Raw genomic sequence first — 22,103 nt, 5'->3', positions numbered from 1 at the left:
CGGATTAAGAAAGCTCTTTGAGAATATGGTCCAGATTGTATGCTGCAACTAGCAAGTGCAGCAAGATGGCAGTAGGTGGCGGGGTGCAGACGTGCTTCCTTGTGCGGCCTGTTGGTCTAGGTGTTTGATTCCTGCTTTGGGTGCATGAGGTCCCGGGTTCAAATCCCAGACAGGCCCTACTTTTCACTTTCGCGACAACCAAACACTACGTTAAACTTGCGAGTCTCTGAAAGTAAGCCACGCAACAGGACAAACTGCATGTGGGCCACCGGCCCAAGAGACTGGCAAGTGCGTCATGTGGAAAGCAATCTACGTGGCAGGATTAAGCCGTCTTCGCTCACTTATATCTATACGTAAAGACTGGCACGTACAGCGATTCTATTCGTTTCCCAGGAACTAGTACATCGCATGCACGTTTGTTAAATGCATGCGCATGCAGCACCCAAAACGGAGAGATGTCTTTCCTGCTGGGAGAAACAGCTGAGGGCGTCTTCTCGCAGTTGAACCCCTTTCGTTCCGTTATTAATCCTAGTATCAAAAGCATAAGCATTTGGAGCGTTCCCCATTCACGTGTGGACTGCTATTAACAATTTGCGTTACATGATCCTAGCTAAAATTCTGCATATACAATTCCAACTACCGGCTCGTACACATTTCTAGAAACGAGCGCAAAACACAGCGTCAGGTTCCACCAAGACTCGAACTCGGATCGCTGGATTCAAAGTCCAGAGTGCTAAACATTACACCATGGAACCGGATGCCTGTAGCGGTCTTCAATTCAGTAGCATCATGTCATTAGGCCGATGAGATGCGATGTTATTTCATGTAGCGTCCTCAGGAAGTGTTTTCGTGGCAAATGAAGCAACCAGGTAGGCTGAAAGTGGAAGGTGCACCTTCGAATGTAGCAAGAATTCTTGCCAGTATTCGTACATCAAGTGATGTCGAAGGCTCAGGTAATCAAAATCGCGCAACGGCCACTTTCGTATGGTGCATGCATTGTGCTGGAAGCAGCCTAGCTATGGAAACAGCTATGGACACAGAGTACTGGCGAAAACTGCGTGCTGACACAGAACGCTACGAAGTGGGCGGATAGTGCGTGACACGATAACATTTGCACTTCACACGGTCGAAATACTGACACACAACTCTAGCAGCTCTTTGAGCATTCACATACACTGGTGTTCAGCACAGCTCATGTTGTGGGTGTCGGATTAAGAAAGCTCTTTGAGAATATGGTCCAGATTGTATGCTGCAACTAGCAAGTGCGGCAAGATGTCAGTAGGTGGCGGGGTGCAGACGTGCTTCCTTGTGCGGCCTGTTGGTCTAGGGGTATGATTCCTGCTTTGGGTGCAGGAGGTCCCGGGTTCAAATCCCGGACAGGCCCTACTTTTCACTTTCGCGACAACCAAACACTACGTTAAACTTGCGAGTCTCTGAAAGTAAGCCACGCAACAGGACAAACTGCATGTGGGCCACCGGCCCAAGAGACTGGCAAGTGCGTCATGTGGAAAGCAATCTACGTGGCAGGATTAAGCTGTCTTCGCTCACTTATATCTATACGTAAAGACTGGCACGTACAGCGATTCTATTCGTTTCCCAGGAACTAGTACACCGCATGCACGTTTGTTAAATGCATGCGCATGCAGCACCCAAAACGGAGAGATGTCTTTCCTGCAGGGAGAAACAGCTGAGGGCGTCTTCTCGCAGTTGAACCCCTTTCGTTCCGTTAGTAATCCTAGTATCAAAAGCATAAGCATTTGGAGCGTTCCCCATTCACGTGTGGACTGCTATTAACAATTTGCGTTACATGATCCTAGCTAAAATTCTGCATATACAATTCCAACTACCGGCTCGTACACATTTCTAGAAACGAGCGCAAAACACAGCGTCAGGTTCCACCGAGACTCGAACTCGGATCGCTGGATTCAAAGTCCAGAGTGCTAACCATTACACCATGGAACCGGATGCCTGTAGCGGTCTTCAATTCAGTAGCATCATGTCATTAAGCCGATGAGATGCGATGTTATTTCATGTAGCGTCCTCAGGAAGTGTTTGCGTGGCAAATGAAGCAACCAGGTAGGCTGAAAGTGGAAGGTGCACCTTCGAATGTAGCAAGAATTCTTGCCAGTATTCGTACATCAAGTGATGTCGAAGGCTCAGGTAATCAAAATCGCGCAACGGCCACTTTCGTATGGTGCATGCATTGTGCTGGAAGCAGCCTAGCTATGGAAACAGCTATGGACACAGAGTACTGGCGAAAACTGCGTGCTGACACAGAACGCTACGTAGTGGGCGGATAGTGCGTGACACGATAACATTTGCACTTCACACGGTCGAAATACTGACACACAACTCTAGCAGCTCTTTGAGCATTCACATACACTGGTGTTCAGCACAGCTCATGTTGTGGGTGTCGGATTAAGAAAGCTCTTTGAGAATATGGTCCAGATTGTATGCTGCAACTAGCAAGTGCGGCAAGATGTCAGTAGGTGGCGGGGTGCAGACGTGCTTCCTTGTGCGGCCTGTTGGTCTAGGGGTATGATTCGTGCTTTGGGTGCAGGAGGTGCCGGGTTCAAAACCCGGACAGGCCCTACTTTTCACTTTCGCGACAACCAAACACTACGTTAAACTTGCGAGTCTCTGAAAGTAAGCCACGCAACAGGACAAACTGCATGTGGGCCACCGGCCCAAGAGACTGGCAAGTGCGTCATGTGGAAAGCAATCTACGTGGCAGGATTAAGGCGTCTTCGCTCACTTATATCTATACGTAAAGACTGGCACGTACAGCGATTCTATTCGGTTCCCAGGAACTAGTACATCGCATGCACGTTTGTTAAATGCATGCGCATGCAGCACCCAAAACGGAGAGATGTCTTTCCTGCTGGGAGAAACAGCTGAGGGCGTCTTCTCGCAGTTGAACCCCTTTCGTTCCGTTATTAATCCTAGTATCAAAAGCATAAGCATTTGGAGCGTTCCCCATTCACGTGTGGACTGCTATTAACAATTTGCGTTACATGATCCTAGCTAAAATTCTGCATATACAATTCCAACTACCGGCTCGTACACATTTCTAGAAACGAGCGCAAAACACAGCGTCAGGTTCCACCGAGACTCGAACTCGGATCGCTGGATTCAAAGTCCAGAGTGCTAACCATTACACCATGGAACCGGATGCCTGTAGCGGTCTTCAATTCAGTAGCATCATGTCATTAAGCCGATGAGATGCGATGTTATTTCATGTAGCGTCCTCAGGAAGTGTTTGCGTGGCAAATGAAGCAACCAGGTAGGCTGAAAGTGGAAGGTGCACCTTCGAATGTAGCAAGAATTCTTGCCAGTATTCGTACATCAAGTGATGTCGAAGGCTCAGGTAATCAAAATCGCGCAACGGCCACTTTCGTATGGTGCATGCATTGTGCTGGAAGCAGCCTAGCTATGGAAACAGCTATGGACACAGAGTACTGGCGAAAACTGCGTGCTGACACAGAACGCTACGTAGTGGGCGGATAGTGCGTGACACGATAACATTTGCACTTCACACGGTCGAAATACTGACACACAACTCTAGCAGCTCTTTGAGCATTCACATACACTGGTGTTCAGCACAGCTCATGTTGTGGGTGTCGGATTAAGAAAGCTCTTTGAGAATATGGTCCAGATTGTATGCTGCAACTAGCAAGTGCGGCAAGATGTCAGTAGGTGGCGGGGTGCAGACGTGCTTCCTTGTGCGGCCTGTTGGTCTAGGGGTATGATTCCTGCTTTGGGTGCAGGAGGTCCCGGGTTCAAATCCCGGACAGGCCCTACTTTTCACTTTCGCGACAACCAAACACTACGTTAAACTTGCGAGTCTCTGAAAGTAAGCCACGCAACAGGACAAACTGCATGTGGGCCACCGGCCCAAGAGACTGGCAAGTGCGTCATGTGGAAAGCAATCTACGTGGCAGGATTAAGCCGTCTTCGCTCACTTATATCTATACGTAAAGACTGGCACGTACAGCGATTCTATTCGTTTCCCAGGAACTAGTACACCGCATGCACGTTTGTTAAATGCATGCGCATGCAGCACCCAAAACGGAGAGATGTCTTTCCTGCAGGGAGAAACAGCTGAGAGCGTCTTCTCGCAGTTGAACCCCTTTCGTTCCGTTATTAATCCTAGTATCAAAAGCATAAGCATTTGGAGCGTTCCCCATTCACGTGTGGACTGCTATTAACAATTTGCGTTACATGATCCTAGCTAAAATTCTGCATATACAATTCCAACTACCGGCTCGTACACATTTCTAGAAACGAGCGCAAAACACAGCGTCAGGTTCCACCGAGACTCGAACTCGGATCGCTGGATTCAAAGTCCAGAGTGCTAACCATTACACCATGGAACCGGATGCCTGTAGCGGTCTTCAATTCAGTAGCATCATGTCATTAAGCCGATGAGATGCGATGTTATTTCATGTAGCGTCCTCAGGAAGTGTTTGCGTGGCAAATGAAGCAACCAGGTAGGCTGAAAGTGGAAGGTGCACCTTCGAATGTAGCAAGAATTCTTGCCAGTATTCGTACATCAAGTGATGTCGAAGGCTCAGGTAATCAAAATCGCGCAACGGCCACTTTCGTATGGTGCATGCATTGTGCTGGAAGCAGCCTAGCTATGGAAACAGCTATGGACACAGAGTACTGGCGAAAACTGCGTGCTGACACAGAACGCTACGTAGTGGGCGGATAGTGCGTGACACGATAACATTTGCACTTCACACGGTCGAAATACTGACACACAACTCTAGCAGCTCTTTGAGCATTCACATACACTGGTGTTCAGCACAGCTCATGTTGTGGGTGTCGGATTAAGAAAGCTCTTTGAGAATATGGTCCAGATTGTATGCTGCAACTAGCAAGTGCGGCAAGATGTCAGTAGGTGGCGGGGTGCAGACGTGCTTCCTTGTGCGGCCTGTTGGTCTAGGGGTATGATTCGTGCTTTGGGTGCAGGAGGTGCCGGGTTCAAAACCCGGACAGGCCCTACTTTTCACTTTCGCGACAACCAAACACTACGTTAAACTTGCGAGTCTCTGAAAGTAAGCCACGCAACAGGACAAACTGCATGTGGGCCACCGGCCCAAGAGACTGGCAAGTGCGTCATGTGGAAAGCAATCTACGTGGCAGGATTAAGGCGTCTTCGCTCACTTATATCTATACGTAAAGACTGGCACGTACAGCGATTCTATTCGGTTCCCAGGAACTAGTACATCGCATGCACGTTTGTTAAATGCATGCGCATGCAGCACCCAAAACGGAGAGATGTCTTTCCTGCTGGGAGAAACAGCTGAGGGCGTCTTCTCGCAGTTGAACCCCTTTCGTTCCGTTATTAATCCTAGTATCAAAAGCATAAGCATTTGGAGCGTTCCCCATTCACGTGTGGACTGCTATTAACAATTTGCGTTACATGATCCTAGCTAAAATTCTGCATATACAATTCCAACTACCGGCTCGTACACATTTCTAGAAACGAGCGCAAAACACAGCGTCAGGTTCCACCGAGACTCGAACTCGGATCGCTGGATTCAAAGTCCAGAGTGCTAACCATTACACCATGGAACCGGATGCCTGTAGCGGTCTTCAATTCAGTAGCATCATGTCATTAAGCCGATGAGATGCGATGTTATTTCATGTAGCGTCCTCAGGAAGTGTTTGCGTGGCAAATGAAGCAACCAGGTAGGCTGAAAGTGGAAGGTGCACCTTCGAATGTAGCAAGAATTCTTGCCAGTATTCGTACATCAAGTGATGTCGAAGGCTCAGGTAATCAAAATCGCGCAACGGCCACTTTCGTATGGTGCATGCATTGTGCTGGAAGCAGCCTAGCTATGGAAACAGCTATGGACACAGAGTACTGGCGAAAACTGCGTGCTGACACAGAACGCTACGTAGTGGGCGGATAGTGCGTGACACGATAACATTTGCACTTCACACGGTCGAAATACTGACACACAACTCTAGCAGCTCTTTGAGCATTCACATACACTGGTGTTCAGCACAGCTCATGTTGTGGGTGTCGGATTAAGAAAGCTCTTTGAGAATATGGTCCAGATTGTATGCTGCAACTAGCAAGTGCGGCAAGATGGCAGTAGGTGGCGGGGTGCAGACGTGCTTCCTTGTGCGGCCTGTTGGTCTAGGGGTATGATTCGTGCTTTGGGTGCAGGAGGTGCCGGGTTCAAAACCCGGACAGGCCCTACTTTTCACTTTCGCGACAACCAAACACTACGTTAAACTTGCGAGTCTCTGAAAGTAAGCCACGCAACAGGACAAACTGCATGTGGGCCACCGGCCCAAGAGACTGGCAAGTGCGTCATGTGGAAAGCAATCTACGTGGCAGGATTAAGGCGTCTTCGCTCACTTATATCTATACGTAAAGACTGGCACGTACAGCGATTCTATTCGGTTCCCAGGAACTAGTACATCGCATGCACGTTTGTTAAATGCATGCGCATGCAGCACCCAAAACGGAGAGATGTCTTTCCTGCTGGGAGAAACAGCTGAGGGCGTCTTCTCGCAGTTGAACCCCTTTCGTTCCGTTATTAATCCTAGTATCAAAAGCATAAGCATTTGGAGCGTTCCCCATTCACGTGTGGACTGCTATTAACAATTTGCGTTACATGATCCTAGCTAAAATTCTGCATATACAATTCCAACTACCGGCTCGTACACATTTCTAGAAACGAGCGCAAAACACAGCGTCAGGTTCCACCAAGACTCGAACTCGGATCGCTGGATTCAAAGTCCAGAGTGCTAAACATTACACCATGGAACCGGATGCCTGTAGCGGTCTTCAATTCAGTAGCATCATGTCATTAGGCCGATGAGATGCGATGTTATTTCATGTAGCGTCCTCAGGAAGTGTTTTCGTGGCAAATGAAGCAACCAGGTAGGCTGAAAGTGGAAGGTGCACCTTCGAATGTAGCAAGAATTCTTGCCAGTATTCGTACATCAAGTGATGTCGAAGGCTCAGGTAATCAAAATCGCGCAACGGCCACTTTCGTATGGTGCATGCATTGTGCTGGAAGCAGCCTAGCTATGGAAACAGCTATGGACACAGAGTACTGGCGAAAACTGCGTGCTGACACAGAACGCTACGAAGTGGGCGGATAGTGCGTGACACGATAACATTTGCACTTCACACGGTCGAAATACTGACACACAACTCTAGCAGCTCTTTGAGCATTCACATACACTGGTGTTCAGCACAGCTCATGTTGTGGGTGTCGGATTAAGAAAGCTCTTTGAGAATATGGTCCAGATTGTATGCTGCAACTAGCAAGTGCGGCAAGATGTCAGTAGGTGGCGGGGTGCAGACGTGCTTCCTTGTGCGGCCTGTTGGTCTAGGGGTATGATTCGTGCTTTGGGTGCAGGAGGTGCCGGGTTCAAATCCCGGACAGGCCCTACTTTTCACTTTCGCGACAACCAAACACTACGTTAAACTTGCGAGTCTCTGAAAGTAAGCCACGCAACAGGACAAACTGCATGTGGGCCACCGGCCCAAGAGACTGGCAAGTGCGTCATGTGGAAAGCAATCTACGTGGCAGGATTAAGCCGTCTTCGCTCACTTATATCTATACGTAAAGACTGGCACGTACAGCGATTCTATTCGTTTCCCAGGAACTAGTACACCGCATGCACGTTTGTTAAATGCATGCGCATGCAGCACCCAAAACGGAGAGATGTCTTTCCTGCAGGGAGAAACAGCTGAGAGCGTCTTCTCGCAGTTGAACCCCTTTCGTTCCGTTATTAATCCTAGTATCAAAAGCATAAGCATTTGGAGCGTTCCCCATTCACGTGTGGACTGCTATTAACAATTTGCGTTACATGATCCTAGCTAAAATTCTGCATATACAATTCCAACTACCGGCTCGTACACATTTCTAGAAACGAGCGCAAAACACAGCGTCAGGTTCCACCGAGACTCGAACTCGGATCGCTGGATTCAAAGTCCAGAGTGCTAACCATTACACCATGGAACCGGATGCCTGTAGCGGTCTTCAATTCAGTAGCATCATGTCATTAAGCCGATGAGATGCGATGTTATTTCATGTAGCGTCCTCAGGAAGTGTTTGCGTGGCAAATGAAGCAACCAGGTAGGCTGAAAGTGGAAGGTGCACCTTCGAATGTAGCAAGAATTCTTGCCAGTATTCGTACATCAAGTGATGTCGAAGGCTCAGGTAATCAAAATCGCGCAACGGCCACTTTCGTATGGTGCATGCATTGTGCTGGAAGCAGCCTAGCTATGGAAACAGCTATGGACACAGAGTACTGGCGAAAACTGCGTGCTGACACAGAACGCTACGAAGTGGGCGGATAGTGCGTGACACGATAACATTTGCACTTCACACGGTCGAAATACTGACACACAACTCTAGCAGCTCTTTGAGCATTCACATACACTGGTGTTCAGCACAGCTCATGTTGTGGGTGTCGGATTAAGAAAGCTCTTTGAGAATATGGTCCAGATTGTATGCTGCAACTAGCAAGTGCGGCAAGATGTCAGTAGGTGGCGGGGTGCAGACGTGCTTCCTTGTGCGGCCTGTTGGTCTAGGGGTATGATTCGTGCTTTGGGTGCAGGAGGTGCCGGGTTCAAATCCCGGACAGGCCCTACTTTTCACTTTCGCGACAACCAAACACTACGTTAAACTTGCGAGTCTCTGAAAGTAAGCCACGCAACAGGACAAACTGCATGTGGGCCACCGGCCCAAGAGACTGGCAAGTGCGTCATGTGGAAAGCAATCTACGTGGCAGGATTAAGCCGTCTTCGCTCACTTATATCTATACGTAAAGACTGGCACGTACAGCGATTCTATTCGTTTCCCAGGAACTAGTACACCGCATGCACGTTTGTTAAATGCATGCGCATGCAGCACCCAAAACGGAGAGATGTCTTTCCTGCAGGGAGAAACAGCTGAGAGCGTCTTCTCGCAGTTGAACCCCTTTCGTTCCGTTATTAATCCTAGTATCAAAAGCATAAGCATTTGGAGCGTTCCCCATTCACGTGTGGACTGCTATTAACAATTTGCGTTACATGATCCTAGCTAAAATTCTGCATATACAATTCCAACTACCGGCTCGTACACATTTCTAGAAACGAGCGCAAAACACAGCGTCAGGTTCCACCGAGACTCGAACTCGGATCGCTGGATTCAAAGTCCAGAGTGCTAACCATTACACCATGGAACCGGATGCCTGTAGCGGTCTTCAATTCAGTAGCATCATGTCATTAAGCCGATGAGATGCGATGTTATTTCATGTAGCGTCCTCAGGAAGTGTTTGCGTGGCAAATGAAGCAACCAGGTAGGCTGAAAGTGGAAGGTGCACCTTCGAATGTAGCAAGAATTCTTGCCAGTATTCGTACATCAAGTGATGTCGAAGGCTCAGGTAATCAAAATCGCGCAACGGCCACTTTCGTATGGTGCATGCATTGTGCTGGAAGCAGCCTAGCTATGGAAACAGCTATGGACACAGAGTACTGGCGAAAACTGCGTGCTGACACAGAACGCTACGTAGTGGGCGGATAGTGCGTGACACGATAACATTTGCACTTCACACGGTCGAAATACTGACACACAACTCTAGCAGCTCTTTGAGCATTCACATACACTGGTGTTCAGCACAGCTCATGTTGTGGGTGTCGGATTAAGAAAGCTCTTTGAGAATATGGTCCAGATTGTATGCTGCAACTAGCAAGTGCGGCAAGATGTCAGTAGGTGGCGGGGTGCAGACGTGCTTCCTTGTGCGGCCTGTTGGTCTAGGGGTATGATTCGTGCTTTGGGTGCAGGAGGTGCCGGGTTCAAAACCCGGACAGGCCCTACTTTTCACTTTCGCGACAACCAAACACTACGTTAAACTTGCGAGTCTCTGAAAGTAAGCCACGCAACAGGACAAACTGCATGTGGGCCACCGGCCCAAGAGACTGGCAAGTGCGTCATGTGGAAAGCAATCTACGTGGCAGGATTAAGGCGTCTTCGCTCACTTATATCTATACGTAAAGACTGGCACGTACAGCGATTCTATTCGGTTCCCAGGAACTAGTACATCGCATGCACGTTTGTTAAATGCATGCGCATGCAGCACCCAAAACGGAGAGATGTCTTTCCTGCTGGGAGAAACAGCTGAGGGCGTCTTCTCGCAGTTGAACCCCTTTGGTTCCGTTATTAATCCTAGTATCAAAAGCATAAGCATTTGGAGCGTTCCCCATTCACGTGTGGACTGCTATTAACAATTTGCTTTACATGATCCTAGCTAAAATTCTGCATATACAATTCCAACTACCGGCTCGTACACATTTCTAGAAACGAGCGCAAAACACAGCGTCAGGTTCCACCGAGACTCGAACTCGGATCGCTGGATTCAAAGTCCAGAGTGCTAACCATTACACCATGGAACCGGATGCCTGTAGCGGTCTTCAATTCAGTAGCATCATGTCATTAAGCCGATGAGATGCGATGTTATTTCATGTAGCGTCCTCAGGAAGTGTTTGCGTGGCAAATGAAGCAACCAGGTAGGCTGAAAGTGGAAGGTGCACCTTCGAATGTAGCAAGAATTCTTGCCAGTATTCGTACATCAAGTGATGTCGAAGGCTCAGGTAATCAAAATCGCGCAACGGCCACTTTCGTATGGTGCATGCATTGTGCTGGAAGCAGCCTAGCTATGGAAACAGCTATGGACACAGAGTACTGGCGAAAACTGCGTGCTGACACAGAACGCTACGTAGTGGGCGGATAGTGCGTGACACGATAACATTTGCACTTCACACGGTCGAAATACTGACACACAACTCTAGCAGCTCTTTGAGCATTCACATACACTGGTGTTCAGCACAGCTCATGTTGTGGGTGTCGGATTAAGAAAGCTCTTTGAGAATATGGTCCAGATTGTATGCTGCAACTAGCAAGTGCGGCAAGATGTCAGTAGGTGGCGGGGTGCAGACGTGCTTCCTTGTGCGGCCTGTTGGTCTAGGGGTATGATTCGTGCTTTGGGTGCAGGAGGTGCCGGGTTCAAAACCCGGACAGGCCCTACTTTTCAGTTTCGCGACAACCAAACACTACGTTAAACTTGCGAGTCTCTGAAAGTAAGCCACGCAACAGGACAAACTGCATGTGGGCCACCGGCCCAAGAGACTGGCAAGTGCGTCATGTGGAAAGCAATCTACGTGGCAGGATTAAGGCGTCTTCGCTCACTTATATCTATACGTAAAGACTGGCACGTACAGCGATTCTATTCGGTTCCCAGGAACTAGTACATCGCATGCACGTTTGTTAAATGCATGCGCATGCAGCACCCAAAACGGAGAGATGTCTTTCCTGCTGGGAGAAACAGCTGAGGGCGTCTTCTCGCAGTTGAACCCCTTTGGTTCCGTTATTAATCCTAGTATCAAAAGCATAAGCATTTGGAGCGTTCCCCATTCACGTGTGGACTGCTATTAACAATTTGCGTTACATGATCCTAGCTAAAATTCTGCATATACAATTCCAACTACCGGCTCGTACACATTTCTAGAAACGAGCGCAAAACACAGCGTCAGGTTCCACCGAGACTCGAACTCGGAACGCTGGATTCAAAGTCCAGAGTGCTAACCATTACACCATGGAACCGGATGCCTGTAGCGGTCTTCAGTTCAGTAGCATCATGTCATTAAGCCGATGAGATGCGATGTTATTTGATTTAGCGTCCTCAGGAAGTGTTTGCGTGGCAAATGAAGCAACCAGGTAGGCTGAAAGTGGAAGGTGCACCTTCGAATGTAGCAAGAATTCTTGCCAGTATTCGTACATCAAGTGATGTCGAAGGCTCAGGTAATCAAAATCGCGCAACGGCCAGTTTCGTATGGAGCATGCATTGTGCTGGAAGCAGCCTAGCTATGGAAACAGCTATGGACACAGAGTACTGGCGAAAACTGCGTGCTGACACACAACGCTACGTAGTGGGCGGATAGTGCGTCACACGATAACATTTGCACTTCACACGGTCGAAATACTGACACACAACTCTAGCAGCTCTTTGAGCATTCACATACACTGGTGTTCAGCACAGCTCATGTTGTGGGTGTCGGATTAAGAAAGCTCTTTGAGAATATGGTCCAGATTGTATGCTGCAACTAGCAAGTGCGGCAAGATGTCAGTAGGTGGCGGGGTGCAGACGCGCTTCCTTGTGCGGCCTGTTGGTCTAGGGGTATGATTCCTGCTTTGGGTGCAGGAGGTCCCGGGTCCAAAACCCGGACAGGCCCTACTTTTCACTTTCGCGACAACCAAACACTACGTTAAACTTGCGAGTCTCTGAAAGTAAGCCACGCAACAGGACAAACTGCATGTGGGCCACCGGCCCAAGAGACTGGCAAGTGCGTCATGTGGAAAGCAATCTACGTGGCAGGATTAAGCCGTCTTCGCTCACTTATATCTATACGTAAAGACTGGCACGTACAGCGATTCTATTCGTTTCCCAGGAACTAGTACATCGCATGCACGTTTGTTAAATGCATGCGCATGCAGCACCCAAAACGGAGAGATGTCTTTCCTGCTGGGAGAAACAGCTGAGGGCGTCTTCTCGCAGTTGATCCCCTTTCGTTCCGTTATTAATCCTAGTATCAAAAGCATAAGCATTTGGAGCGTTCCCCATTCACGTGTGGACTGCTATTAACAATTTGCGTTACATGATCCTAGCTAAAATTCTGCATATACAATTCCAACTACCGGCTCGTACACATTTCTAGAAACGAGCGCAAAACACAGCGTCAGGTTCCACCGAGACTCGAACTCGGATCGCTGGATTCAAAGTCCAGAGTGCTAACCATTACACCATGGAACCGGATGCCTGTGACGGTCTTCAGTTCAGTAGCATCATGTCATTAAGCCGATTAGATGCGATGTTATTTCATGTAGCGTCCTCAGGAAGTGTTTGCGTGGCAAATGAAGCAACCAAGTAGGCTGAAAGTGGAAGGTGCACCTTCGAATGTAGCAAGAGTTCTTGCCAGTATTCGTACATCAAGTGATGTCGATGGCTCAGGTAATCAAAATCGCGCAACGGCCACTTTCGTATGGTGCATGCATTGTGCTGGAAGCAGCCTAGCTATGGAAACAGCTATGGACACAGGGTACTGGCGAAAACTGCGTGCTGACACAGAACGCTACGTAGTGGGCGGATAGTGCGTGACACGATAACATTTGCACTTCACACGGTCGAAATACTGACACACAACTCTAGCAGCTCTTTGAGCATTCACATACACTGGTGTTCAGCACAGCTCATGTTGTGGGTGTCGGATTAAGAAAGCTCTTTGAGAATATGGTCCAGATTGTATGCTGCAACTAGCAAGTGCGGCAAGATGTCAGTAGGTGGCGGGGTGCTGACGTGCTTCCTTGTGCGGCCTGTTGGTCTAGGGGTATGATTCCTGCTTTGGGTGCAGGAGGTTCCGCGTTCATATCCCGGACAGGCCCTACTTTTGAGTTTCGCGACAACCAAACACTACGTTAAACTTGCGAGTCTCTGAAAGTAAGCCACGCAACAGGACAAACTGCATGTGGGCCACCGGCCCAAGAGACTGGCAAGTGCGTCATGTGGAAAGCAATCTACGTGGCAGGATTAAGCCGTCTTCGCTCACTTATATCTATACGTAAAGACTGGCACGTACAGCGATTCTATTCGTTTCCCAGGAACTAGTACATCGCATGCACGTTTGTTAAATGCATGCGCATGCAGCACCCAAAACGGAGAGATGTCTTTCCTGCTGGGAGAAACAGCTGAGGGCGTCTTCTCGCAGTTGAACCCCTTTGGTTCCGTTATTAATCCTAGTATCAAAAGCATAAGCATTTGGAGCGTTCCCCATTCACGTGTGGACTGCTATTAACAACACAGCGTCAGGTTCCACCGAGACTCGAACTCGGATCGCTGGATTCAAAGTCCAGAGTGCTAACCATTACACCATGGAACCGGATGCCTGTGGCGGTCTTCAGTTCAGTAGCATCATGTCATTAAGCCGATTAGATGCGATGTTATTTCATGTAGCGTCCTCAGGAAGTGTTTGCGTGGCAAATGAAGCAACCAAGTAGGCTGAAAGTGGAAGGTGCACCTTCGAATGTAGCAAGAGTTCTTGCCAGTATTCGTACATCAAGTGATGTCGATGGCTCAGGTAATCAAAATCGCGCAACGGCCACTTTCGTATGGTGCATGCATTGTGCTGGAAGCAGCCTAGCTATGGAAACAGCTATGGACACAGGGTACTGGCGAAAACTGCGTGCTGACACAGAACGCTACGTAGTGGGCGGATAGTGCGTGACACGATAACATTTGCACTTCACACGGTCGAAATACTGACACACAACTCTAGCAGCTCTTTGAGCATTCACATACACTGGTGTTCAGCACAGCTCATGTTGTGGGTGTCGGATTAAGAAAGCTCTTTGAGAATATGGTCCAGATTGTATGCTGCAACTAGCAAGTGCGGCAAGATGTCAGTAGGTGGCGGGGTGCTGACGTGCTTCCTTGTGCGGCCTGTTGGTCTAGGGGTATGATTCCTGCTTTGGGTGCAGGAGGATCCGCGTTCATATCCCGGACAGGCCCTACTTTTGAGTTTCGCGACAACCAAACACTACGTTAAACTTGCGAGTCTCTGAAAGTAAGCCACGCAACAGGACAAACTGCATGTGGGCCACCGGCCCAAGAGACTGGCAAGTGCGTCATGTGGAAAGCAATCTACGTGGCAGGATTAAGCCGTCTTCGCTCACTTATATCTATACGTAAAGACTGGCACGTACAGCGATTCTATTCGGTTCCCAGGAACTAGTACATCGCATGCACGTTTGTTAAATGCATGCGCATGCAGCACCCAAAACGGAGAGATGTCTTTCCTGCTGGGAGAAACAGCTGAGGGCGTCTTCTCGCAGTTGAACCCCTTTGGTTCCGTTATTAATCCTAGTATCAAAAGCATAAGCATTTGGAGCGTTCCCCATTCACGTGTGGACTGCTATTAACAATTTGCGTTACATGATCCTAGCTAAAATTCTGCATATACAATTCCAACTACCGGCTCGTACACATTTCTAGAAACGAGCGCAAAACACAGCGACAGGTTCCACCGAGACTCGAACTCGGATCGCTGGATTCAAAGTCCAGAGTGCTAACCATTACACCATGGAACCGGATGCCTGTAGCGGTCTTCAGTTCAGTAGCATCATGTCATTAAGCCGATGAGATGCGATGTTATTTCATGTAGCGTCCTCAGGAAGTGTTTGCGTGGCAAATGAAGCAACCAAGTAGGCTGAAAGTGGAAGGTGCACCTTCGAATGTAGCAAGAATTCTTGCCAGTATTCGTACATCAAGTGATGTCGAAGGCTCAGGTAATCAAAATCGCGCAACGGCCACTTTCGTATGGTGCATGCATTGTGCTGGAAGCAGCCTAGCTATGGAAACAGCAATGGACACAGAGTACTGGCGAAAACTGCGTGCTGACACAGAACGCTACGTAGTGGGCGGATAGTGCGTGACACGATAACATTTGCACTTCACACGGTCGAAATACTGACACACAACTCTAGCAACTCTTTGAGCATTCACATACACTGGTGTTCAGCACAGCTCATGTTGTGGGTGTCGGATTAAGAAAGCTCTTTGAGAATATGGTCCAGATTGTATGCTGCAACTAGCAAGTGCGGCAAGATGTCAGTAGGTGGCGGGGTGCAGACGTGCTTCCTTGTGCGGCCTGTTGGTCTAGGGGTATGATTCCTGCTTTGGGTGCAGGAGGTCCCGGGTTCAAAACCCGGACAGGCCCTACTTTTCACTTTCGCGACAACCAAAAACTACGTTAAACTTGCGAGTCTCTGAAAGTAAGCCACGCAACAGGACAAACTGCATGTGGGCCACCGGCCCAAGAGACTGGCAAGTGCGTCATGTGGAAAGCAATCTACGTGGCAGGATTAAGCCGTCTTCGCTCACTTATATCTATACGTAAAGACTGGCACGTACAGCGATTCTATTCGTTTCCCAGGAACTAGTACATCGCATGCACGTTTGTTAAATGCATGCGCATGCAGCACCCAAAACGGAGAGATGTCTTTCCTGCTGGGAGAAACAGCTGAGGGCGTCTTCTCGCAGTTGAACCCCTTTGGTTCCGTTATTAATCCTAGTATCAAAAGCATAAGCATTTGGAGCGTTCCCCATTCACGTGTGGAATGCTATTAACAATTTGCGTTACATGATCCTAGCTAAAATTCTGCATATACAATTCCAACTACCGGCTCGTACACATTTCTAGAAACGAGCGCAAAACACAGCGTCAGGTTCCACCGAGACTCGAACTCGGATCGCTGGATTCAAAGTCCAGAGTGCTAACCATTACACCATGGAACCGGATGCCTGTAGCGGTCTTCAGTTCAGTAGCATCATGTCATTAAGCCGATGAGATGCGATGTTATTTCATGTAGCGTCCTCAGGAAGTGTTTGCGTGGCAAATGAAGCAACCAAGTAGGCTGAAAGTGGAAGGTGCACCTTCGAATGTAGCAAGAATTCTTGCCAGTATTCGTACATCAAGTGATGTCGAAGGCTCAGGTAATCAAAATCGCGCAACGGCCACTTTCGTATGGTGCATGCATTGTGCTGGAAGCAGCCTAGCTATGGAAACAGCTATGGACACAGAGTACTGGCGAAAACTGCGTGCTGACACAGAACGCTACGTAGTGGGCGGATAGTGCGTGACACGATAACATTTGCACTTCACACGGTCGAAATACTGACACACAACTCTAGCAGCTCTTTGAGCATTCACATACACTGGTGTTCAGCACAGCTCATGTTGTGGGTGTCGGATTAAGAAAGCTCTTTGAGAATATGGTCCAGATTGTATGCTGCAACTAGCAAGTGCGGCAAGATGTCAGTAGGTGGCGGTGTGCAGAGGTGCTTCCTCGTGCGGCCTGTTGGTCTAGGGGTATGATTCCTGCTTTGGGTGCAGGAGGTTCCGGGTTCATATCCCGGACAGGCCCTACTTTTCACTTTCGCGACAACCAAACACTACGTTAAACTTGCGAGTCTCTGAAAGTAAGCCACGCAACAGGACAAACTGCATGTGGGCCACCGGCCCAAGAGACTGGCAAGTGCGTCATGTGAAAAGCAATCTACGTGGCAGGATTAAGCCGACTTCGCTCACTTATATCTATACGTAAAGACTGGCACGTACAGCGATTCTATTCGTTTCCCAGGAACTAGTACATCGCATGCACGTTTGTTAAATGCATGCGCATGCAGCACCCAAAACGGAGAGATGTCTTTCCTGCTGGGAGAAACAGCTGAGGGCGTCTTCTCGCAGTTGAACCCCTTTCGTTCCGTTATTAATCCTAGTATCAAAAGCATAAGCATTTGGAGCGTTCCCCATTCACGTGTGGACTGCTATTAACAATTTGCGTTACATGATCCTAGCTAAAATTCTGCATATACAATTCCAACTACCGGCTCGTACACATTTCTAGAAACGAGCGCAAAACACAGCGTCAGGTTCCACCGAGACTCGAACTCGGATCGCTGGATTCAAAGTCCAGAGTGCTAACCATTACACCATGGAACCGGATGCCTGTAGCGGTCTTCAGTTCAGTAGCATCATGTCATTAAGCCGATGAGATGCGATGTTATTTCATGTAGCGTCCTCAGGAAGTGTTTGCGTGGCAAATGAAGCAACCAAGTAGGCTGAAAGTGGAAGGTGCACCTTCGAATGTAGCAAGAATTCTTGCCAGTATTCGTACATCAAGTGATGTCGAAGGCTCAGGTAATCAAAATCGCGCAACGGCCACTTTCGTATGGTGCATGCATTGTGCTGGAAGCAGCCTAGCTATGGAAACAGCTATGGACACAGAGTACTGGCGAAAACTGCGTGCTGACACAGAACGCTACGTAGTGGGCGGATAGTGCGTGACACGATAACATTTGCACTTCACACGGTCGAAATACTGACACACAACTCTAGCAGCTCTTTGAGCATTCACATACACTGGTGTTCAGCACAGCTCATGTTGTGGGTGTCGGATTAAGAAAGCTCTTTGAGAATATGGTCCAGATTGTATGCTGCAACTAGCAAGTGCGGCAAGATGTCAGTAGGTGGCGGGGTGCGGACGTGCTTCCTTGGGCAGCCTGTTGGTCTAGGGGTATGATTCATGCTTTGGGTGCAGGAGGTTCCGGGTTCATAACCCGCACAGGCCCTACTTTTCAGTTTCGCGACAACCAAACACTACGTTAAACATGCGAGTCTCTGAAAGTAAGCCACGCAACAGGACAAACTGCATGTGGGCCACCGGCCCAAGAGACTGGCAAGTGCGTCATGTGGAAAGCAATCTACGTGGCAGGATTAAGCCGTCTTCGCTCACTTATATCTATACGTAAAGACTGGCACGTACAGCGATTCTATTCGTTTCCCAGGAACTAGTACATCGCATGCACGTTTGTTAAATGCATGCGCATGCAGCACCCAAAACGGAGAGATGTCTTTCCTGCTGGGAGAAACAGCTGAGGGCGGCTTCTCGCAGTTGAACCCCTTTCGTTCCGTTATTAATCCTAGTATCAAAAGCATAAGCATTTGGAGCGTTCCCCATTCACGTGTGGACTGCTATTAACAATTTGCGTTACATGATCCTAGCTAAAATTCTGCATATACAATTCCAACTACCGGCTCGTACACATTTCTAGAAACGAGCGCAAAACACAGCGTCAGGTTCCACCGAGACTCGAACTCGGATCGCTGGATTCAAAGTCCAGAGTGCTAACCATTACACCATGGAACCGGATGCCTGTAGCGGTCTTCAGTTCAGTAGCATCATGTCATTAAGCCGATGAGATGCGATGTTATTTCATGTAGCGTCCTCAGGAAGTGTTTGCGTGGCAAATGAAGCAACCAGGTAGGCTGAAAGTGGAAGGTGCACCTTCGAATGTAGCAAGAATTCTTGCCAGTATTCGTACATCAAGTGATGTCGAAGGCTCAGGTAATCAAAATCGCGCAACGGCCACTTTCGTATGGTGCATGCATTGTGCTGGAAGCAGCCTAGCTATGGAAACAGCTATGGACACAGAGTACTGGCGAAAACTGCGTGCTGACACAGAACGCTACGTAGTGGGCGGATAGTGCGTGACACGATAACATTTGCACTTCACACGGTCGAAATACTGACACACAACTCTAGCAGCTCTTTGAGCATTCACATACACTGGTGTTCAGCACAGCTCATGTTGTGGGTGTCGGATTAAGAAAGCTCTTTGAGAATATGGTCCAGATTGTATGCTGCAACTAGCAAGTGCGGCAAGATGTCAGTAGGTGGCGGGGTGCAGACGTGCTTCCTTGGGCAGCCTGTTGGTCTAGGGGTATGATTCATGCTTTGGGTGCAGGAGGTTCCGGGTTCATAACCCGCACAGGCCCTACTTTTCAGTTTCGCGACAACCAAACACTACGTTAAACATGCGAGTCTCTGAAAGTAAGCCACGCAACAGGACAAACTGCATGTGGGCCACCGGCCCAAGAGACTGGCAAGTGCGTCATGTGGAAAGCAATCTACGTGGCAGGATTAAGCCGTCTTCGCTCACTTATATCTATACGTAAAGACTGGCACGTACAGCGATTCTATTCGTTTCCCAGGAACTAGTACATCGCATGCACGTTTGTTAAATGCATGCGCATGCAGCACCCAAAACGGAGAGATGTCTTTCCTGCTGGGAGAAACAGCTGAGGGCGTCTTCTCGCAGTTGAACCCCTTTCGTTCCGTTATTAATCCTAGTATCAAAGGCATAAGCATTTGGAGCGTTCCCCATTCACGTGTGGACTGCTATTAACAATTTGCGTTACATGATCCTAGCTAAAATTCTGCATATACAATTCCAACTACCGGCTCGTACACATTTCTAGAAACGAGCGCAAAACACAGCGTCAGGTTCCACCGAACCTCGAACTCGGATCGCTGGATTCAAAGTCCAGAGTGCTAACCATTACACCATGGAACCGGATGCCTGTAGCGGTCTTCAGTTCAGTAGCATCATGTCATTAAGCCGATGAGATGCGATGTTATTTCATGTAGCGTCCTCAGGAAGTGTTTGCGTGGCAAATGAAGCAACCAAGTAGGCTGAAAGTGGAAGGTGCACCTTCGAATGTAGCAAGAATTCTTGCCAGTATTCGTACATCAAGTGATGTCGAAGGCTCAGGTAATCAAAATCGCGCAACGGCCACTTTCGTATGGTGCATGCATTGTGCTGGAAGCAGCCTAGCTATGGAAACAGCTATGGACACAGAGTACTGGCGAAAACTGCGTGCTGACACAGAACGCTACGTAGTGGGCGGATAGTGCGTGACACGATAACATTTGCACTTCACACGGTCGAAATACTGACACACAACTCTAGCAGCTCTTTGAGCATTCACATACACTGGTGTTCAGCACAGCTCATGTTGTGGGTGTCGGATTAAGAAAGCTCTTTGAGAATATGGTCCAGATTGTATGCTGCAACTAGCAAGTGCGGCAAGATGTCAGTAGGTGGCGGTGTGCAGACGTGCTTCCTTGTGCGGCCTGTTGGTCTAGGGGTATGATTCCTGCTTTGGGTGCAGGAGGTTCCGGGTTCATATCCCGGACAGGCCCTACTTTTCACTTTCGCGACAACCAAACACTACGTTAAACTTGCGAGTCTCTGAAAGTAAGCCACGCAACAGGACAAACTGCATGTGGGCCACCGGCCCAAGAGACTGGCAAGTGCGTCATGTGGAAAGCAATCTACGTGGCAGGATTAAGCCGACTTCGCTCACTTATATCTATACGTAAAGACTGGCACGTACAGCGATTCTATTCGTTTCCCAGGAACTAGTACATCGCATGCACGTTTGTTAAATGCATGCGCATGCAGCACCCAAAACGGAGAGATGTCTTTCCTGCTGGGAGAAACAGCTGAGGGCGTCTTCTCGCAGTTGAACCCCTTTCGTTCCGTTATTAATCCTAGTATCAAAGGCATAAGCATTTGGAGCGTTCCCCATTCACGTGTGGACTGCTATTAACAATTTGCGTTACATGATCCTAGCTAAAATTCTGCATATACAATTCCAACTACCGGCTCGTACACATTTCTAGAAACGAGCGCAAAACACAGCGTCAGGTTCCACCGAACCTCGAACTCGGATCGCTGGATTCAAAGTCCAGAGTGCTAACCATTACACCATGGAACCGGATGCCTGTAGCGGTCTTCAGTTCAGTAGCATCATGTCATTAAGCCGATGAGATGCGATGTTATTTCATGTAGCGTCCTCAGGAAGTGTTTGCGTGGCAAATGAAGCAACCAAGTAGGCTGAAAGTGGAAGGTGCACCTTCGAATGTAGCAAGAATTCTTGCCAGTATTCGTACATCAAGTGATGTCGAAGGCTCAGGTAATCAAAATCGCGCAACGGCCACTTTCGTATGGTGCATGCATTGTGCTGGAAGCAGCCTAGCTATGGAAACAGCTATGGACACAGAGTACTGGCGAAAACTGCGTGCTGACACAGAACGCTACGTAGTGGGCGGATAGTGCGTGACACGATAACATTTGCACTTCACACGGTCGAAATACTGACACACAACTCTAGCAGCTCTTTGAGCATTCACATACACTGGTGTTCAGCACAGCTCATGTTGTGGGTGTCGGATTAAGAAAGCTCTTTGAGAATATGGTCCAGATTGTATGCTGCAACTAGCAAGTGCGGCAAGATGTCAGTAGGTGGCGGTGTGCAGACGTGCTTCCTTGTGCGGCCTGTTGGTCTAGGGGTATGATTCCTGCTTTGGGTGCAGGAGGTTCCGGGTTCATATCCCGGACAGGCCCTACTTTTCACTTTCGCGACAACCAAACACTACGTTAAACTTGCGAGTCTCTGAAAGTAAGCCACGCAACAGGACAAACTGCATGTGGGCCACCGGCCCAAGAGACTGGCAAGTGCGTCATGTGGAAAGCAATCTACGTGGCAGGATTAAGCCGACTTCGCTCACTTATATCTATACGTAAAGACTGGCACGTACAGCGATTCTATTCGTTTCCCAGGAACTAGTACATCGCATGCACGTTTGTTAAATGCATGCGCATGCAGCACCCAAAACGGAGAGATGTCT

At 48.6% G+C, this 22,103-nt stretch overlaps 27 non-coding genes across 27 annotated transcripts; 9 read left to right on the top strand and 18 right to left on the bottom strand.

The window, feature by feature from the left end:
• Window positions 1-683: 683 nt before the first annotated feature.
• Trnaq-uug (transfer RNA glutamine (anticodon UUG)) lies at window positions 684-755 on the bottom strand. Its single transcript has one exon. It is a non-coding gene; the product is annotated as a tRNA-Gln (tRNA).
• Window positions 756-1,312: 557 nt separating this feature from the next.
• On the top strand, window positions 1,313-1,384 carry Trnap-ugg (transfer RNA proline (anticodon UGG)). Its single transcript has one exon. It is a non-coding gene; the product is annotated as a tRNA-Pro (tRNA).
• Window positions 1,385-1,890: 506 nt separating this feature from the next.
• On the bottom strand, window positions 1,891-1,962 carry Trnaq-uug (transfer RNA glutamine (anticodon UUG)). The gene has a single exon. It is a non-coding gene; the product is annotated as a tRNA-Gln (tRNA).
• A 1,135-nt stretch (window positions 1,963-3,097) lies between these two features.
• On the bottom strand, window positions 3,098-3,169 carry Trnaq-uug (transfer RNA glutamine (anticodon UUG)). Its single transcript has one exon. It is a non-coding gene; the product is annotated as a tRNA-Gln (tRNA).
• A 557-nt stretch (window positions 3,170-3,726) lies between these two features.
• On the top strand, window positions 3,727-3,798 carry Trnap-ugg (transfer RNA proline (anticodon UGG)). Its single transcript has one exon. It is a non-coding gene; the product is annotated as a tRNA-Pro (tRNA).
• A 506-nt stretch (window positions 3,799-4,304) lies between these two features.
• Window positions 4,305-4,376, bottom strand: Trnaq-uug (transfer RNA glutamine (anticodon UUG)). The gene has a single exon. It is a non-coding gene; the product is annotated as a tRNA-Gln (tRNA).
• Window positions 4,377-5,511: 1,135 nt separating this feature from the next.
• On the bottom strand, window positions 5,512-5,583 carry Trnaq-uug (transfer RNA glutamine (anticodon UUG)). Its single transcript has one exon. It is a non-coding gene; the product is annotated as a tRNA-Gln (tRNA).
• Window positions 5,584-6,718: 1,135 nt separating this feature from the next.
• On the bottom strand, window positions 6,719-6,790 carry Trnaq-uug (transfer RNA glutamine (anticodon UUG)). The gene has a single exon. It is a non-coding gene; the product is annotated as a tRNA-Gln (tRNA).
• Window positions 6,791-7,347: 557 nt separating this feature from the next.
• On the top strand, window positions 7,348-7,419 carry Trnap-ugg (transfer RNA proline (anticodon UGG)). The gene has a single exon. It is a non-coding gene; the product is annotated as a tRNA-Pro (tRNA).
• Window positions 7,420-7,925: 506 nt separating this feature from the next.
• On the bottom strand, window positions 7,926-7,997 carry Trnaq-uug (transfer RNA glutamine (anticodon UUG)). The gene has a single exon. It is a non-coding gene; the product is annotated as a tRNA-Gln (tRNA).
• Window positions 7,998-8,554: 557 nt separating this feature from the next.
• Trnap-ugg (transfer RNA proline (anticodon UGG)) lies at window positions 8,555-8,626 on the top strand. Its single transcript has one exon. It is a non-coding gene; the product is annotated as a tRNA-Pro (tRNA).
• A 506-nt stretch (window positions 8,627-9,132) lies between these two features.
• On the bottom strand, window positions 9,133-9,204 carry Trnaq-uug (transfer RNA glutamine (anticodon UUG)). Its single transcript has one exon. It is a non-coding gene; the product is annotated as a tRNA-Gln (tRNA).
• Window positions 9,205-10,339: 1,135 nt separating this feature from the next.
• On the bottom strand, window positions 10,340-10,411 carry Trnaq-uug (transfer RNA glutamine (anticodon UUG)). The gene has a single exon. It is a non-coding gene; the product is annotated as a tRNA-Gln (tRNA).
• A 1,135-nt stretch (window positions 10,412-11,546) lies between these two features.
• Window positions 11,547-11,618, bottom strand: Trnaq-uug (transfer RNA glutamine (anticodon UUG)). The gene has a single exon. It is a non-coding gene; the product is annotated as a tRNA-Gln (tRNA).
• Window positions 11,619-12,175: 557 nt separating this feature from the next.
• Window positions 12,176-12,247, top strand: Trnap-ugg (transfer RNA proline (anticodon UGG)). Its single transcript has one exon. It is a non-coding gene; the product is annotated as a tRNA-Pro (tRNA).
• A 506-nt stretch (window positions 12,248-12,753) lies between these two features.
• On the bottom strand, window positions 12,754-12,825 carry Trnaq-uug (transfer RNA glutamine (anticodon UUG)). Its single transcript has one exon. It is a non-coding gene; the product is annotated as a tRNA-Gln (tRNA).
• A 1,051-nt stretch (window positions 12,826-13,876) lies between these two features.
• Window positions 13,877-13,948, bottom strand: Trnaq-uug (transfer RNA glutamine (anticodon UUG)). The gene has a single exon. It is a non-coding gene; the product is annotated as a tRNA-Gln (tRNA).
• A 1,135-nt stretch (window positions 13,949-15,083) lies between these two features.
• Trnaq-uug (transfer RNA glutamine (anticodon UUG)) lies at window positions 15,084-15,155 on the bottom strand. Its single transcript has one exon. It is a non-coding gene; the product is annotated as a tRNA-Gln (tRNA).
• Window positions 15,156-15,712: 557 nt separating this feature from the next.
• Trnap-ugg (transfer RNA proline (anticodon UGG)) lies at window positions 15,713-15,784 on the top strand. The gene has a single exon. It is a non-coding gene; the product is annotated as a tRNA-Pro (tRNA).
• Window positions 15,785-16,290: 506 nt separating this feature from the next.
• Window positions 16,291-16,362, bottom strand: Trnaq-uug (transfer RNA glutamine (anticodon UUG)). Its single transcript has one exon. It is a non-coding gene; the product is annotated as a tRNA-Gln (tRNA).
• A 557-nt stretch (window positions 16,363-16,919) lies between these two features.
• Window positions 16,920-16,991, top strand: Trnap-ugg (transfer RNA proline (anticodon UGG)). Its single transcript has one exon. It is a non-coding gene; the product is annotated as a tRNA-Pro (tRNA).
• A 506-nt stretch (window positions 16,992-17,497) lies between these two features.
• On the bottom strand, window positions 17,498-17,569 carry Trnaq-uug (transfer RNA glutamine (anticodon UUG)). Its single transcript has one exon. It is a non-coding gene; the product is annotated as a tRNA-Gln (tRNA).
• Window positions 17,570-18,704: 1,135 nt separating this feature from the next.
• Trnaq-uug (transfer RNA glutamine (anticodon UUG)) lies at window positions 18,705-18,776 on the bottom strand. Its single transcript has one exon. It is a non-coding gene; the product is annotated as a tRNA-Gln (tRNA).
• A 1,135-nt stretch (window positions 18,777-19,911) lies between these two features.
• Window positions 19,912-19,983, bottom strand: Trnaq-uug (transfer RNA glutamine (anticodon UUG)). The gene has a single exon. It is a non-coding gene; the product is annotated as a tRNA-Gln (tRNA).
• A 557-nt stretch (window positions 19,984-20,540) lies between these two features.
• On the top strand, window positions 20,541-20,612 carry Trnap-ugg (transfer RNA proline (anticodon UGG)). The gene has a single exon. It is a non-coding gene; the product is annotated as a tRNA-Pro (tRNA).
• Window positions 20,613-21,118: 506 nt separating this feature from the next.
• On the bottom strand, window positions 21,119-21,190 carry Trnaq-uug (transfer RNA glutamine (anticodon UUG)). The gene has a single exon. It is a non-coding gene; the product is annotated as a tRNA-Gln (tRNA).
• A 557-nt stretch (window positions 21,191-21,747) lies between these two features.
• Window positions 21,748-21,819, top strand: Trnap-ugg (transfer RNA proline (anticodon UGG)). Its single transcript has one exon. It is a non-coding gene; the product is annotated as a tRNA-Pro (tRNA).
• The last annotated feature ends 284 nt before the right edge of the window (window positions 21,820-22,103 follow it).

This window comes from Schistocerca cancellata, chromosome 2 (genome assembly GCF_023864275.1).
Source record: "Schistocerca cancellata isolate TAMUIC-IGC-003103 chromosome 2, iqSchCanc2.1, whole genome shotgun sequence".
Lineage (NCBI taxonomy): Eukaryota > Metazoa > Arthropoda > Insecta > Orthoptera > Acrididae > Schistocerca > Schistocerca cancellata.
The sequence above is the reverse complement of the archived record's forward strand: the minus strand, read 5'-3'. Positions and strand labels throughout refer to the sequence as shown.